Below are 16344 nucleotides of genomic sequence, written 5' to 3' on the forward strand. Positions count from 1 at the left end.
GGTATCTGCTGGCGACCAACTCAATGCTATGTGATGCTGAAAAAATTTAGAATGGAATAGGTAGAATACTATGTGACGAAATTCATCTAATTCTTGTTTATTATAAAGTCCTTGAGACTCGAGATCTGCTTGCAATAGTATCTTCTGAAGATTTCGACGCATCTCCAGTTACCCCTGTCTAGAATGTCCTCAACTGGTAAATCTTCTAGCCAACTACGGGAAGTTACTGCCGCTCGAACACTCCCCGGAGAAGAATCTATTCCTGCCTCTTTTAAAACAGAACGGATCCATCCAGCAATTATTGTTCTGGAAGCCGCTTTAACTGGACTTGTGATGGTAGTAATGAAAAGCTCGTCCAATTTTTCTTTTGCTCGTCTTTCCTCTAACTTTTTAAGAAGGATCCTGATTCAGGTGATTAGACAAAGCCAGATATTAGGGTGTTTTGATAGCTTCCATCCTGACTGCTTAAAATGCTCTCGATCGATTTTTGAGCCGAAAGCCGGCCATAGGATTATCTCGTCTCCGAGATTTGTTAAAAAGTTCTTTGATATCCTTAGTAAGGTGAGATCATGGATGCGACGCCCCGAGGCCAACAGGAGTAGGGCTGCCGTCCTTCTCGAGACCTCAAAAAAGGATAAGTTTTGTGTTCTTGTGCTCAACCAATTCAGTAGTAGTTGAGCGTCCCAGATCTCTGACCTCATTTCCTTGGGTCTCTCCAGGGAAATCGCTTTCAAGACTTGGCGTACTAGGAAGTCTGATGATAGGGCTGAAGTCGACTTCCCGGAACAGAAAGTAATAATTGCTGATTTATGAACTAAAATGGTACTGTAAGCAAGTCTCTTTGTAATAAACAGATTTCCAGACCAAAAATCTTGCCAGGTCCCGTACGTGCGGATTTCCAGGGTCGATGTTGTTTTCTTTGCACCAGTTAATCCATCTACGGATAGGAGTTTTATATGTCTCTAGTGTAGACAGACGCCAACTCTTTGTAACTAGCTCCTTTTCTTCAGGAGACCAGTTCTGGACTAGGTGTCCCCACACCCAATCTTCCACACTTGGAGACCAAGACGTTGCATTTCTGGGAGAGGTTGTTGTGTTGTGATATCTATCAGGACCTCCTCTAATTTTTTGATAGTCATTGGGGGCTCCTTGCTCTTCTGTTCCAGATCTGACATCCAAAATGTCTTCTCCCATCTGGGTGCTATGATCAATACCTGTCCTTTGCATTTGTTCAGGTGAGCTAGGACTCTAGGTATTAGGTTGGGTGGTGGAAATACCCACCCCAGCTTACATTCCCATGGACGACTGAATGCGTCTATAAAGGCGCACTGATTTCTGGAGTCTTTGGATACATAACGTTTGACTACTGTTGACTCTGCTGATGCGAAAAGGTTGATGTCCGGCATGCCCCACCTTTTGAAGATCCAGTCTGTTGCCTCTGGGAGCAAATGCCATTCCGGCAGAGCTTTCTTCCTTGAGAGACGATCTGCAATGCCGTTGTACCTTTCCAGAAGATAAGCCGCCGATAGCTCTATCTGAAGGTTGTCCACTAATCTCAGTAGCTGAAACGTGAGATTGAGAAGATTTAGAGATTTCGTGCCTCCTTCTTTCTGGATGTATGCCACTAACGTATGATTGTCCGTTTGCAACAGAATGTGGGCTTTCCTGAGAGACTGTGCCTCATGTTTTATTGACGCGTACACGCACCGGCATAAATGGTGTCCGTCGGTAAATGTGTATGTACGTACGTGTATGACAACCGAGAGCGTCACATACACATGCAGCGCGTACGTACGTGTCACTTGAAGCGCGGCGGAGTTCATGCAGCGGAGGAGAAAAAAGTGGGAGGCAATCCGATGTTGCATCCTTAGCGCAAGCCGCACGATCGAGAGAGAAAGCATGACAAGACGTGATGCCGATTAGTGGTGTCCTGTAGCACTGCCTCACTCACTCTACGCTTGAATGCAGGAGGAATGAGCGAGAGAGCTATAGGACACCGCGTTGTCTCTATATGCGTCTCGTTCGCTCTCGCGCTTATGTCATGCTTTCTTTCTTATTCCTTCAAGAAACGTGGCTGAACCCTGCGCATCGAATGCCGGCATTCGTAAAATTATAATTATATTATATTAATATTAGAAGTTCGATTTCATATATAGCAAAAAACATATGATTATTCTAATTAAATATTAATTTATTTATGATTGCGTATTTTTTTTTCTATTTATGTAAAAAAATTTGCTAAAAAATATATATATACATGTATCATTATGAGTAATTTTGAGATTCACTAGAACAGTAATTGTAAACTTGCATCCGTTTGTAATTAAATTTATAATTACATATAAATAAACGTGTAGAAATGATAATTCGTGATTTAAAATATTTTTCGTAATTGTATTATTACAAAACTCAAATTTTAAATTCCCGATAAAAAATTTCTTATGTATAGTTATGCAGATTTGAATATTATTATACAGAATTCAACACAATTGTGTAAAAACATGTATAATTATTATAGATGATACCGTATAAAACGTTACGTATATTTATATATAAATGGATTGATAGCTACAATTAGAATTATGTATATATAAGCTTATACATACTTATACACAATGCCTGCAACATTTTATGTATAATTATTAATAATTATATATAATCATATATAAAATGGACAAATTTTGTACATAAATTTGTATAATTAGATACGACTATTTTTGTCTGATTATATATAAAAATTTTTTATCGGGTTTATAACACAATATCGATATCTGATCGAATTGATGGTTTGTCACAAATGAACCAACGAGCATTTAACTGTAAATTTACAATACTTATATAAAAATGTAACTACTTTAGGGAAGATAACGTTATGCTGCGTAATATTACAAAAATTTAGATATCTTCATAAAATTTTTTTAAATATTAATGATTAAATTATACATATATTAATATTTAATATTAATTTAAAGTAAATTAAAAACTCTATTTATTTTCTCTCTTTTTATTTATTTTCATAAATACATATATATATATTTTTATATATAATTATATATAAAATATAAAATAAAAAAAATATATATATATATATAGAGAGAGAGAGAGAGAATTTATATATAAAAAATATATATATATATATATAATTATATAGAATTATATATACTGTTACGTCCGTGTCAGCTGTGAGGAAATCGATATATCGATTGGTCAAAAGTTTGAAAAAAAAACGAGCGTCGCAAGAAGACGAGTCTGCTTTCGAACGTAACACTATATATATATATACACAGATCATATACATATATATATATGCGCTCTGTATATATATATATATATATATATATATATATACAGAGCATATACATACATATATATATATATATATATATATATATACTCTATATATATATATATACTCTGTATATATATATACAGAGTATACGCGTCTATAGGCGTCTCACTCGTTTGTATACTCTGTATATATATATATATATATACAGAGTATACGAACGAGTGAGACGCCTATAGACGCTTCTCCTCGCGGTGTGAAAGTTTTATTGGCCCTGAAAAGGGCCGATTGTGGGACAAGCGCGGAAGCTGCATTTCATTTAGTAGTCTGTCCAGTATCCGTCCCGGTCAATAACTTGATTGAGTCGATTTGGTATCGAATCAATCAAGTTTGCGAAAAAATCTGGTCGATGCCGAAGCCCTTCCCAGACTTCTCTCGCATGGTTAACTAACGCTGCTACCGTCCTCTCCCGTCTTGGTTCCCATCGTTGAACCATTTGTGCCCAGATATTTTCGATCAAATTTAGATCTGGTGAACGTGCAAGCCAGTTGACCAATTGAATCTCCGGATGATCCCGAAACCATGCCCGTGTTTCATGTGAGGTATGGACTCCGGAGTTATCCTGCACTAACCGGATAACTGGTACATCCTCTACGGGATAGATTGCGCGTACTGAAGGAAGAAGAACATCCTCCAGTATGCGAATATAGTCCGCAGAGTTCATCCGCGAGGGAATTTGCACCAATTCGCCGATTGCAGTTCCCGAAATCCAGCCCCACATTCCACACGAAATCCTTCCACTTTTGTGAAGAGGCACAACATGGTTCGGATGCAACCTTCGATCTCTTGGTCGCCATACATGAGGTGTGCGGTCGACAGATGATACAAAGACCTTTTCATCGGTCCAGATCACAGCCTCCCATTCCTCACGGCTCGTCACCAGGTTCTCCAAAGCGAACGCGATGCGCTGCTCCCGATGAACAGGAGTCAGCGGAATTTTGTGGGCTGGACGGTAACAATGTAACCCAGCTTTGTTCAGACGTCGCCGGGCGGTCCGATCTGATACTTGGACGTTCGCCGCGTTAAGAGCCTCTTGGACAGCGCCGAAGGGCTGCTCAACTGTTGCGGCAACGATAGCCTCGTCTTCTTCCGCCCTGGTTTTACGAGACCTACGATTATGCCGACGATGATCATGCAAAGCAGGATCACCACCATCGGCAAATCGTTGTATCCATCGTCGAACAGTTTTGTCAGAGCACGGAATCGCAGCAGCGATTTCCGCTACTGTTCTTCCGGCCTGCCACTGTCCGACGATGCGACCTCGTATCTCAGGACACAAGTTTTGAGGCATCGTAACATTTATCGCGATTAATAATGCGTTCTCCGCTATGGCACCACGATAAATAATTTAATAAAACAAAAATAGAAAGGAAATAAAAAGTTGAAAAACGCGGTTTCCTAGTAATGCATCAATAAAGAAAGAATAAATAAAAAGAAAAGAGAAACGGCATTGTTCGTATGAATGAGACAAATATAAAGACCTATTTATATATATATATATATATATATATATATATATATATATATAATATTACAAAAATTTAGATATCATCATAAAATTTTTTTAAATATTAATGATTAAATTATACATATATTAATATTAAATATTAATTTAAAGTAAATTAAAAACTCTATTTTCTCTCTTTTTTTATTTATTTTCATAAATACATATATATATATTTTTATATATAATTATGTATAAAATATAAAATATAAAAAAAAATATATATATATATATATACAGGGTGGACCATTTTAATCCATCCAGTCGAATATCTCGAAAATTAAGCCCGGGAGAGAAAAATGTTTCAGACAAAAGTTGTATGGTTTCGAGGGGGCCATAAGATGGTACCATTGGTTTGACCTTGAAAAGTCATTTGAAGGTCACGTGAAGGTCACTTCAAGTTTTTTAAATGGAACACCCTATATATTTTTACATATTCTTATAACTCATCTCGAGATCTTTCCAAAACACTTATGACAAAGTATTTTTCATTAAGTATTTTTTGAGTTATAAGGCTTCAAAGTTGCAGTATTTTGACATAAAATACAAGATATCTCGTAAAATATTCATTTTTTTATTATCTTACTCTAATACTTTTATGCACAGAATAATGAGACGAATCAATTGGTGTAAAGAAAACACATAATTATGTTAAAGTAAAAATGTGTAACTGTAGTTGCAAATTCAGATTTTTACTTTAACATAATTATGTGTTTTAATTATGCCAATTGATTTGTCTCGTTATTCTGTGCATAAAAGTATTAGAGTAAGATAATCAAAAAATGAATATTTTATGAGATATCTTGTATTTTATGTCAAAATACTGCAACTTTGAAGCCTTATAACTCAAAAAATACTTAATGAAAAATACTTTGTCATAAGTGTTTTGGAAAGCTCTCGAGATGAGCTATAAGAATATGTAAAAATATATAGGGTGTTCCATTTAAAAAACTTGAAGTGACCTTCACGTGACCTTCAAATGACTTTTCAAGGTCAAACCAATGGTACCATCTTATGACCCCCTCGAAACCATACAACATTTATCTGAAACATTTTTCTCTCCCGGGCTTGGTTTTCGAGATATTCGACTGGATGGATTAAAATGGTCCACCCTGTATATATATATATATATACTATATATATATATATATTTTTTATTTTATATTTTATATATAATTATATATAAAAATATATATATATGTATTTATGAAAATAAATAGAGTTTTTAATTTACTTTAAATTAATATTTAATATTAATATATGTATAATTTAATCATTAATATTTAAAAAAATTTTATGAAGATATCTAAATTTTTGTAATATTACGCAGCATAACGTTATCTTTCCTAAAGTAGTTACATTTTTATATAAGTATTGTAAATTTACAGTTAAATGCTCGTTGGTTCATTTGTGACAAACCATCAATTCGATCAGATATCGATATTGTGTTATAAACCCGGTAAAAAATTTTTATATATAATCAGACAAAAATAGTCGTATCTAATTATACAAATTTATATACGAAATTTGTCCATTTTATATATGATTATATATAATTATTAATAATTATACATAAAATGTTGCAGGCATTGTGTATAAGTATGTATAAGCTTATATATACATAATTCTAATTGTAGCTATCAATCCATTTATATATAAATATACGTAACGTTTTATACGGTATCATCTATAATAATTATACATATTTTTACACAATTGTGTTGAATTCTGTATAATAATATTCAATTCTGCATAACTATACATAAGAAATTTTTTATCGGGAATTTAAAATTTGAGTTTTGTAATAATACAATTACGAAAAATATTTTAAATCACGAATTATCATTTCTACACGTTTATTTATATGTAATTATAAATTTAATTACAAACGGATGCAAGTTTACAATTACTGTTCTAGTGAATCTCAAAATTACTCATAATGATACATGTATATATATATTTTTTAGCAAATTTTTTTACATAAATAGAAAAAAAAATACGCAATCATAAATAAATTAATATTTAATTAGAATAATCATATGTTTTTTTGCTATATATGAAACCGAACTTCTAATATTAATATAATATAATTATAATTTTACGAATGCCGGCATTCGATGCGCAGGGTTCAGCCACGTTTCTTGAAGGAATAAGAAAGAAAGCATGACATAAGCGCGAGAGCGAACGAGACGCATATAGAGACAACGCGGTGTCCTATAACTCTCTCGCTCATTCCTCCTGCATTCAAGCGTAGAGTGAGTGAGGCAGTGCTACAGGACACCACTAATCGGCATCACGTCTTGTCATGCTTTCTCTCTCGATCGTGCGGCTTGCGCTAAGGATGCAACATCGGATTGCCTCCCACTTTTTTCTCCTCCGCTGCATGAACTCCGCCGCGCTTCAAGTGACACGTACGTACGCGCTGCATGTGTATGTGACGCTCTCGGTTGTCATACACGTACGTACATACACATTTACCGACGGACACCATTTATGCCGATGCGTGTACACTGCGTACATTTCCTTGCGATTCGAGTGCCATTTTCTTTGTTCCGCTGACCAGTTTCCGGACAGAAGAGTCCCATTTAATTGTGCTCCCCATCCTGTATCCGCCGCGTCTGTGGTTAGAAGTGTGTGGTCTTCCTCTTGTGAAGGTTCCAGAAGGAATTCCAGAAGATCTACTGCTTCCTTCGTTTGGGAGTCCAACCTGGCTCGGTCCTGGGAGGCGAGGAGGAAGTCGTCCAAATAGACGACTACCCTCATACCTCGCGAACGAAGGATCTCTGCAACTCAATTCGTTATAACCGCAAAGGTATGAGGGGCAGATGAGAGGCCAAAGGGCAAGCACGTCATTTGAAAAAGCTCCTTGTCGTATATGAGACGAAGGAGTTGTCGATGATTCCCGGCGATTGGCACGTGGAAGTATGCTTGTGCTATGTCTATCCTGGTCATATAATCGTTGTCTTGCAAAAAACTTGGAATCTTGTAATGTGAGATCAATTGAAATTTTCTTACTTTGACGTGAACATTGAGCCCTCTCAGGTCAAAAATAGGACGCACGCCCTTCGCTGCTTTTCTTGATTAAGAACATCTTTGATATGAAACTCGGACTTTCTCTTTTGGGACGTTCCAACACTCCTTGTTGTTTTACGAGATTTATTTGTTCTGACATCTCCGATGATACTCTTGTGATAAACCGAGAGTATCTCCAACTGTTGATCAGGCTTGGTTTTAACACTAATGGGATTCTGATCCTCGTTATCAATCTTATAATGTGCGGTGGTGCTCCTAGATTTTTCCATCTTTCTTGGAAGATTATTAATTGACCTTCCAAGAAGCTTCGGACTGTTAAATAGTCATTTACCTGTCTTTTTACGGGAGAAATCTTCGGATTTACCTCTAAATTCCTTCTTAACTCCACCCTTGAATTTTAAAGAATTTCGTTGGGTGGTGAAACCTTCCCTTGAGTTTTGGGATGCTTTGTTGCCCGTACGAAAAGAATGAGTGGACAGCTTCGATTGTAGAGGATCCTTTCTAGTTGAAGATTTCCTGCTCGCAAAGTATGAAGGAATGTTTAGCCATGTCTGTGAACATCCTAATGATTGAAGTTTTTCTTTCTCGAAAAGGTATTCCGCGCTTGGGGGAATCCTCCGCAGCGCTGCCTGCGTGGTCTTGATTGGAAGTTTTCCTAAAAGACGTTCTCTTCTACCTTCGATAACCTCCGCTCTCTTTCCGCAAACAACTTGCAGAATCTGATCTGACGTCTTGAACATTTGAGAGCCTGGTCCAAACACTGTTAACAATCTGTCAAACAACAACTCAGGAGAGAGGTCTGTTGAGTCTGCAAAAGCCCAATCTACAATGCTCTGAAGCTCACTTTGTAATAATTCTTTCTGTTCTAGGATGGCGTTACAAAGACCGCCTAAAACTCGGTCTATAGGTAATAGTAAATCTGTCTTTTTATCCAAATGACATAACTCTTCATTTACCCTGAGATCCATAAATCCTAGAGAGGCTGGGAGGGTTCTAAGGGTTTTGGAATATCTAACTTCCCTCCACTCAACGGATTTAAATCGTTGTAAGCCGTTGAGCTTCTCTAGACGCTCCTTGTTCGCTGGATGGAGGCATCTTTTTTCATCCACGTCAGTCTTGTCCCCTAATATCTTGTCCCTAATATAATAGGTCTAATATCTTTGCACACGATCTTGTCTCAAGTTTTTCTAAAAAGGCTTAATTAGTTCTGATTGACATACTCACCAGTGTGGCGGTTGGCTTCTGCAATAATAATGATGTTAAGACGTTAATTTGGTTTTGCAGAGATTCCAGGGATGGAATCACCGGATGACAGTGCAGTCTTTTTCTCGAAGGGCTCGAGTTCTCCTTGTCAGAATCGTCCTCGTAATCTACCAGATTAAAATAACCTCTCTTCCTTCCTTTTACATGTTCATTTGTACTTTTCTCGCTGCTTCGTCTGTCGTAGGATTCACTCTCGTTTATCTCCCTCTCACCCTGGCTTGGAGGAAGCGGTGATTCTTCTGAATACGACATTTTCTTTTACCAGAAAAACCGTTTCTTGTTTAGGATAAAATTTTGCGTGTTATTATGGCGGAAAAAACTCAACGCTATGACGAGAGCCGCAGCTTTTGCTGCGCAGCAGGCGACCCGTGCATGCTCAATATAAGGAGTGTGGGGCAAGAAGGATAGAATTAAGGCGGATACTAAATAGCTTCTCTCATGGGGATGCCGTGTATCGGAGCACATAATAACCCATCAAGTTCATCAATGCATTATTATGTTAAGTAACAATATTTATGTAATATTATATATGTAGTGCAATTTTTGTGATAATTTTTTATTTACATATTTCTGGTTTTGAAAGAATACTATTTACAGTTGATTAGTTTTAAAATATAATTTTTAATTTATATGTTTATATTTTTGTGAAAGAGTACTACTTATAATTAATTAGTTTTAAAATACAATTCATTATTTTTGTTTTTGTTTTTCAAAGAGCACTACTTACAGTTAGTTTTAAAATAAAATTCATTATTTACATGTTTTTGTTTTTAAAAGAGTATTATATCTACAATACGTTTCAAAATATATTTGTAAAATATAAATAAATAAGTATATTTTATTGAAAAATGTCCGACACTTTCTAAATTTATTTATTTATTTTGTTATGTATTTTCTGAATTAATTTTTACTAAACATTAATTTTTATTACAGATCAATGCATTCACATATGAAAGTACCTTCGAGTTTAAGGTTTCTTTTTAAACGTTGAATTGAATAATGGATTATATGTAAATATGTATAATATACATAATGTGGATATGTATACAGGGTGTCCGGTAATAACCGCCTCACCACTCATATACAAGTAGAGCAGGTTAAACTGAGTAGAAAAGTCCTCTACCATTTTTTGATTTTCGAAATAATTATCGAGAAATTAATTAACAAAGATTGACAAATCTGGGCGAGTACAAACGCGGCGAGAAGGCCCATCCTACTGCTACGCGGTTACTAGGCGCTCATTGAATGATAGGAGGAGCGGTCTACGACTGGAAATGGATGCGTATGAGTAGCGCGCTTTACTCGCGCAGATTCGCCAATCTTTTTTAATTAATTTTTCGATAATTATTTCGAAAATCGAAAAATGATAGAGGACTTTTCTACAAGGGGAGTATACGACGTGCCCCTCATCGATTCAAACGAGGATTGTAGTACTTAATTAGAAACAAGTTCTGTTGAAGCGAGAGAACGCGCTTCTCAAACATTCGTCTGAAAAAAAATATTGAAGATTTGCCAGCATTTCTTAAGACGTTGCGATAAAGCATTATCGAAGCGCCCCGGTAGCTTGATTGCTAGCGTTCTTCTTTTGTAACCGCAAGATCCTTCGATCGAATCTCGCCGTGTGTAACTATTTTTTTTCTTTTATTTTTGTGTAATTTATTTTTTTTTGTTTCTAGGAATATTTTATAACATTAATAAATAAATATTGTAGTTTTTTTTTAATGATTGACATTTAATTTTTAACATTTTGTTCCATATATTAAAAGAAAATTCGAATGCTTTCTGTCAAAAAATATAATATAAAGAAATGTTTAATATTATACGAGAAATATATTACTACTAATAAAATAAATAAAAAAATTTACATTAATTATTTGTTTTCATTAGCATATTAGCATTAATTGTAAATAATATATAAAGGTCGAAATATATAAAGAACGAAAATAAATCAAACAAATTTGTATAGCATACATTTTTTATTCTTACTACAAATCCGGGTATATACGATGATATTTTTAAAGACAATAGGAATATAGGAACTTGCACTATTAAAGTTATTCCCCTAAAATGTACGCCTATATGCCACAGATGTGACGTCTATTTCTATCGACAAGTTAAAAATTTAATCAAGCGTCTTCAAAACTGTTCGTACTTGATTGAACAGAATCGCGAAATATCATCTAGAGACGATTGTATTAAAATTCACTCTATTGTTTATCACCAATTGTCGTCGCCAATATTTATTTATATGTTACGTTATGCATGGTTTGCTTCAAAACTTTGTGATGAAAGGGAAATTTTTTTAAATGTAAATCAAGTTTGTTTTCCCATAGACGTTTTGAAAACGCCCTGTACATGCAAAAATGCTGCATTTATTAGATGTGTAAGATGTGCCATAAATTTATGTTTTTATTGTTTTTATGATCAATACCATCCGGCATCTTGCAAAGGCACTACTGATTCCGCTAATTAATATAACAATTTTGTAATATGTAACGTTTGTTGTAAGAATATAAAATGTATGCTATACAAATTTGTTTGATTTATTTTCGTTCTTCATATATTTCGACCTTTATATATTATTTACAATTAATGCTAATGTGCTAACGAAAACAAATAATTATTGTAAATTTTTTTATTTATTTTATTAGTAGTAATATATTTCTCGTATAATATTAAACATTTCTTTATATTATATTTTTTGACAGAAAGCATTCGAATTTTCTTTTAATATATGGAACAAAATGTTAAAAATTAAATGTCAATCATTAAAAAAAAACTGTAATATTTATTTATTAATATTATAAAATATTCCTAGGAACAAAAAAAATAAATTACACAAAAATAAAAGAAAAAAAATAGTTACACACGGCGAGATTCGATTCAAGGATCTTGCAGTTACAAAAGAAGAAGCTAGCAATCAAGCTACCGGGGCGCTTCGATAATGCTTTATCGCAACGTCTTAAGAAATGCTGGCAAATCTTCAACATTTTTTTTCAGACGAATGCTTGAGAAGCGCGTTCTCTCGCTTCAACAGAACTTGTTTCTAATTAAGTACTACAATCCTCGTTTGAATCGGTGAGGGGCACGTCGTATACTCGCCTTGTCAGTTTGACCTGCTCTACCTGTATATGAGCAGTTATTACCGGACACCCTGTATAATATAAAAATGTATTGTACCTCTCAGTGCACACTGTAAAAAAGTGTAATGTATTATATAAATAAATAAGTATAAAATGTACATATTTTCATTATTTATCGTATAAGTTTACACTTATTATTTTTACGCTTTTACATATTTTTATGTAATACATTACATTTTTTTACAGTGTATAATAAAAATGAGTGTATATGTATGTGTTGTCACTAAGTACTTGCAACGCAAGACAAAAATAATCAAGTAAGTTATTAAAATACAAGATAAAAGTAATTTATGAACAAATATGTAAATATCAAAGTAATATAATAGTACCATAAAATATTACAATTGTATATAATACATTAATATTTTAACATTATATATAATATACAAATATGAATAAATTTGCATAAAATATTTTTGTTGTTTTGAATCACCTTGTATAAAAGATAAATAAAGTAATAAAGTTAGAATAGTCTTTTATCTTAGGTTACATTAACATTTTATATAATAGTTGCGACAAAGGATTTGAAATTCGCCGCTCTTTATATGCTGCTTAACGAAAAATGGTGACTTCTGCCAGATTGGCACAACTCTACTTATAGGAACTCTAGTACTTTCTTCCCTCTCTCTCTCTGGAACTTTTTAAACAAAAGACTAGACCAGAAATAAGTTGGCGCTGTAAGTTCATATTTTTTAATAAATTATAGCTCAAACGATTGCTCCTGCATTGCTCCCTTAGAATTTGCAATTGCTCCATTATTAAATAAAATATTTACAAAAAACGTAAAGCTTTCTTGGAAATATGTATTTCCCATATCCTATTGCAAGTATATCCAACATAAAACGATTGCTCCTTAATTGCTTTTTATTGCTTCACCGTAACATTCATGATTTAAAGCATTATTAATAAATAATTAACAAATTATTAATTGGACAAGTGACAACGGCGCCACCTGTCGGCCACCGATCGGAACTACAGGGCTCAACAACGGGAATCTTCAAACACAAAATAACAATTTTATTGTTTATAATTATACTTCAAAGAATTTAACAATGATTTTTTGATAGAATTATTGCTCCACCATTTCTTTATTAGAAAATTCAATTGCTCCGTTTGTAGCATTACATTTTCCGATGCAGTAACTAAACACTTTCTTGGAAGTATATTTAGCAACGTTTTTTTTGGCACAATTTCATTTTATAATTTTATAAAATATTAAAATATTAATGCACATCAATGTAAATTATTAAGTTAGGTTTAGAGTTTAATTCATTGTAAACCTAGAAATTAATCAATCACAATTGAGTTTAGAAAAGAATCATGAATATGATTAGTTAATTTCTTAAGTCTTACGTTTTAAAGTCTCATTGTAGACTACGCTTTAGATTATATGTACAATTATAAAATCCTGTTTACAATAGGTTTACAATAAATTAAACTCTAAACCTAATTTAATAATTTACATTGATGTGCATTAATATTTTAATATTTTATAAAATTATAAAATGAAATTGTGCCAAAAAAAACGTTGCTAAATATACTTCCAAGAAAGTGTTTAGTTACTGCATCGGAAAATGTAATGCTACAAACGGAGCAATTGAATTTTCTAATAAAGAAATGGTGGAGCAATAATTCTATCAAAAAATCATTGTTAAATTCTTTGAAGTATAATTATAAACAATAAAATTGTTATTTTGTGTTTGAAGATTCCCGTTGTTGAGCCCTGTAGTTCCGATCGGTGGCCGACAGGTGGCGCCGTTGTCACTTGTCCAATTAATAATTTGTTAATTATTTATTAATAATGCTTTAAATCATGAATGTTACGGTGGAGCAATAAAAAGCAATTAAGGAGCAATCGTTTTATGTTGGATATACTTGCAATAGGATATGGGAAATACATATTTCCAAGAAAGCTTTACGTTTTTTGTAAATATTTTATTTAATAATGGAGCAATTGCAAATTCTAAGGGAGCAATGCAGGAGCAATCGTTTGAGCTATAATTTATTAAAAAATATGAACTTCCAGCGCCAACTTATTTCTGGTAAGGACTAGCCCTTCTAGTATAGGATAGAGATCACTGGACGAAATATAAATATGCCGCTGTAGTCACCATATTAGGTATCGCACCAATCAAGACGGACGCAGTTGACGTTTCTCTATTATTTAGGTAAAAATATGTTAAAAAGTTGGAAAGGTTAAATCTCTCTCTCTCCGGGACAATCCGGGACGTTTTAATGCGGGACAAAGGGCTCAAATCCGGGACTGTCCCGCACAATCCGAAACGTTTGGTCACTTTACATTTACATATTAAAATCAGAAATAAATTGAGTTAGGATTAAGTTAATTTTCCTTTCGTAATGGGTGTAGAAGGAGGGACTGCGCGTTTACTAAAAAATTTATTTATTTTTATCATAAAGTAAAGACATATAGACAGGAAAAAACAAAAGCTTTCTTTTATGGTAATTAACAAACGAGGAAGAATGGGACTCCATCCCTTTCCTATAATCTCACCAGAAAGTAGTAACCTGATTTTTTTAAGGGGAGAGTGCAGGGACAGAGGCTGTGCCTCTCCTTCGTCCACGCGTGACAATCGTCAACAGATTCTTTTGTAGTACTCTTTTTTCAAAAATAACAAATTATTACGATATATTTTACTGTCTAACTTAAATTTTTTATCTCTTGAATCAATAGCGTCCTCCACTTGATTCTCGCGGGAGATTATTTAGAATACCTCCTCCTAAATAATATATATATTTAAGTAGTGATAAAATCTGTGAGATGTGACATTTTCTCTATATTTTCTAAGCATTTTTAACATTCTAAAAAAATAGACTTAAAAAAATGTTTAATAAACATTGAAATATCTTTATTCTCTTATTATTTTATTGATAATATATTTTTATTATAAATGCGTGATATCAATAATAGAATTATAAAATATTTAACATATAATATTCATATTCATGTCACAGACTTAAAGGACGGAGCGTTATTAGTTCAAAGTTCAAAGAGGTGAAGCATGTCCACACTTATTTATATAAACCATTATTGCTGTCATGTTCTATTATTTAAACAGATTAAGTAATATTGTTATTTATTATTATTTATTCCTCGCCTTGCAACTTAAGATAACTTTTGGATTATACTTTACATTATTATACTTTTACCTTATTTTCATCTTCTATTTCTCACATTTTCATTTTATATTTTATCATACTTCTTTCCTATAACATTTTGTTAAATTAAAACATAAAACCTACAATTGAAAACATAAACATAAAATTTTAATTATGAAACGAAAACCTCAACGTCATCATAAAATATTTAAGTCTTTTGTTCTTTAATCCTATTACATTCTGTTTTGTCACTTATAGTTATCCACTTTCTCCTCCTATCATCTTTTTATCTTTTTCCTTTTCGATTTTCTTCATTATCTTCAGACATTAATAATTAATAATTGGCATCTTCAAATTTATCTCTAAATCACTAAATTAAATTTAAATTTAAATCTGTATCTATATTTAAATTTAAATCTAAATATAATGTTACATCCGGTGGATATCACGATTTTTTTCTTTCATAAATCGAATATTGAAAAAACCAAAGGAATCTGACAAGCGAGATTTAATAAATCAATAATAAAGCATAATAATAGCAGACCAAGAAATTAAAACGATGTGATAGAATTCGATGATCGACTATCAGATTAAGCTCTTCTGTATTTCTCTTTCTTGTTTTGTTAAATCATCCTTAAGTCATACTCCTTTTCTCAGGTCTTTCTTTCCATTACCTCTCTTTTTTTGCTCCGAACTGTCTAAGGTTGTTATTACTACTATCCTATTCACCTTGTCTCTTGTTTTAAATGTTTTATTTACTTCACTCCAGAGTCTTCATAAATTCCTGTTTTTCCAATGTCTTGCTTTCTCCTTGCATTTGCATTTTCGCTGCAGTTTTGCCCGTTCTTTCAGCTATTGTCCTCTTAACTGCTTTCCCCCCCCTCTCTCTCTCTCTCCTCTCTCCCTTCCCCTCTCCCTCTCTCTCTCTCTCTCTCCCC

Source organism: Anoplolepis gracilipes, chromosome 3 (genome assembly GCF_047496725.1).
Source record: "Anoplolepis gracilipes chromosome 3, ASM4749672v1, whole genome shotgun sequence".
NCBI classification, from domain to species: Eukaryota; Metazoa; Arthropoda; class Insecta; order Hymenoptera; family Formicidae; genus Anoplolepis; species Anoplolepis gracilipes.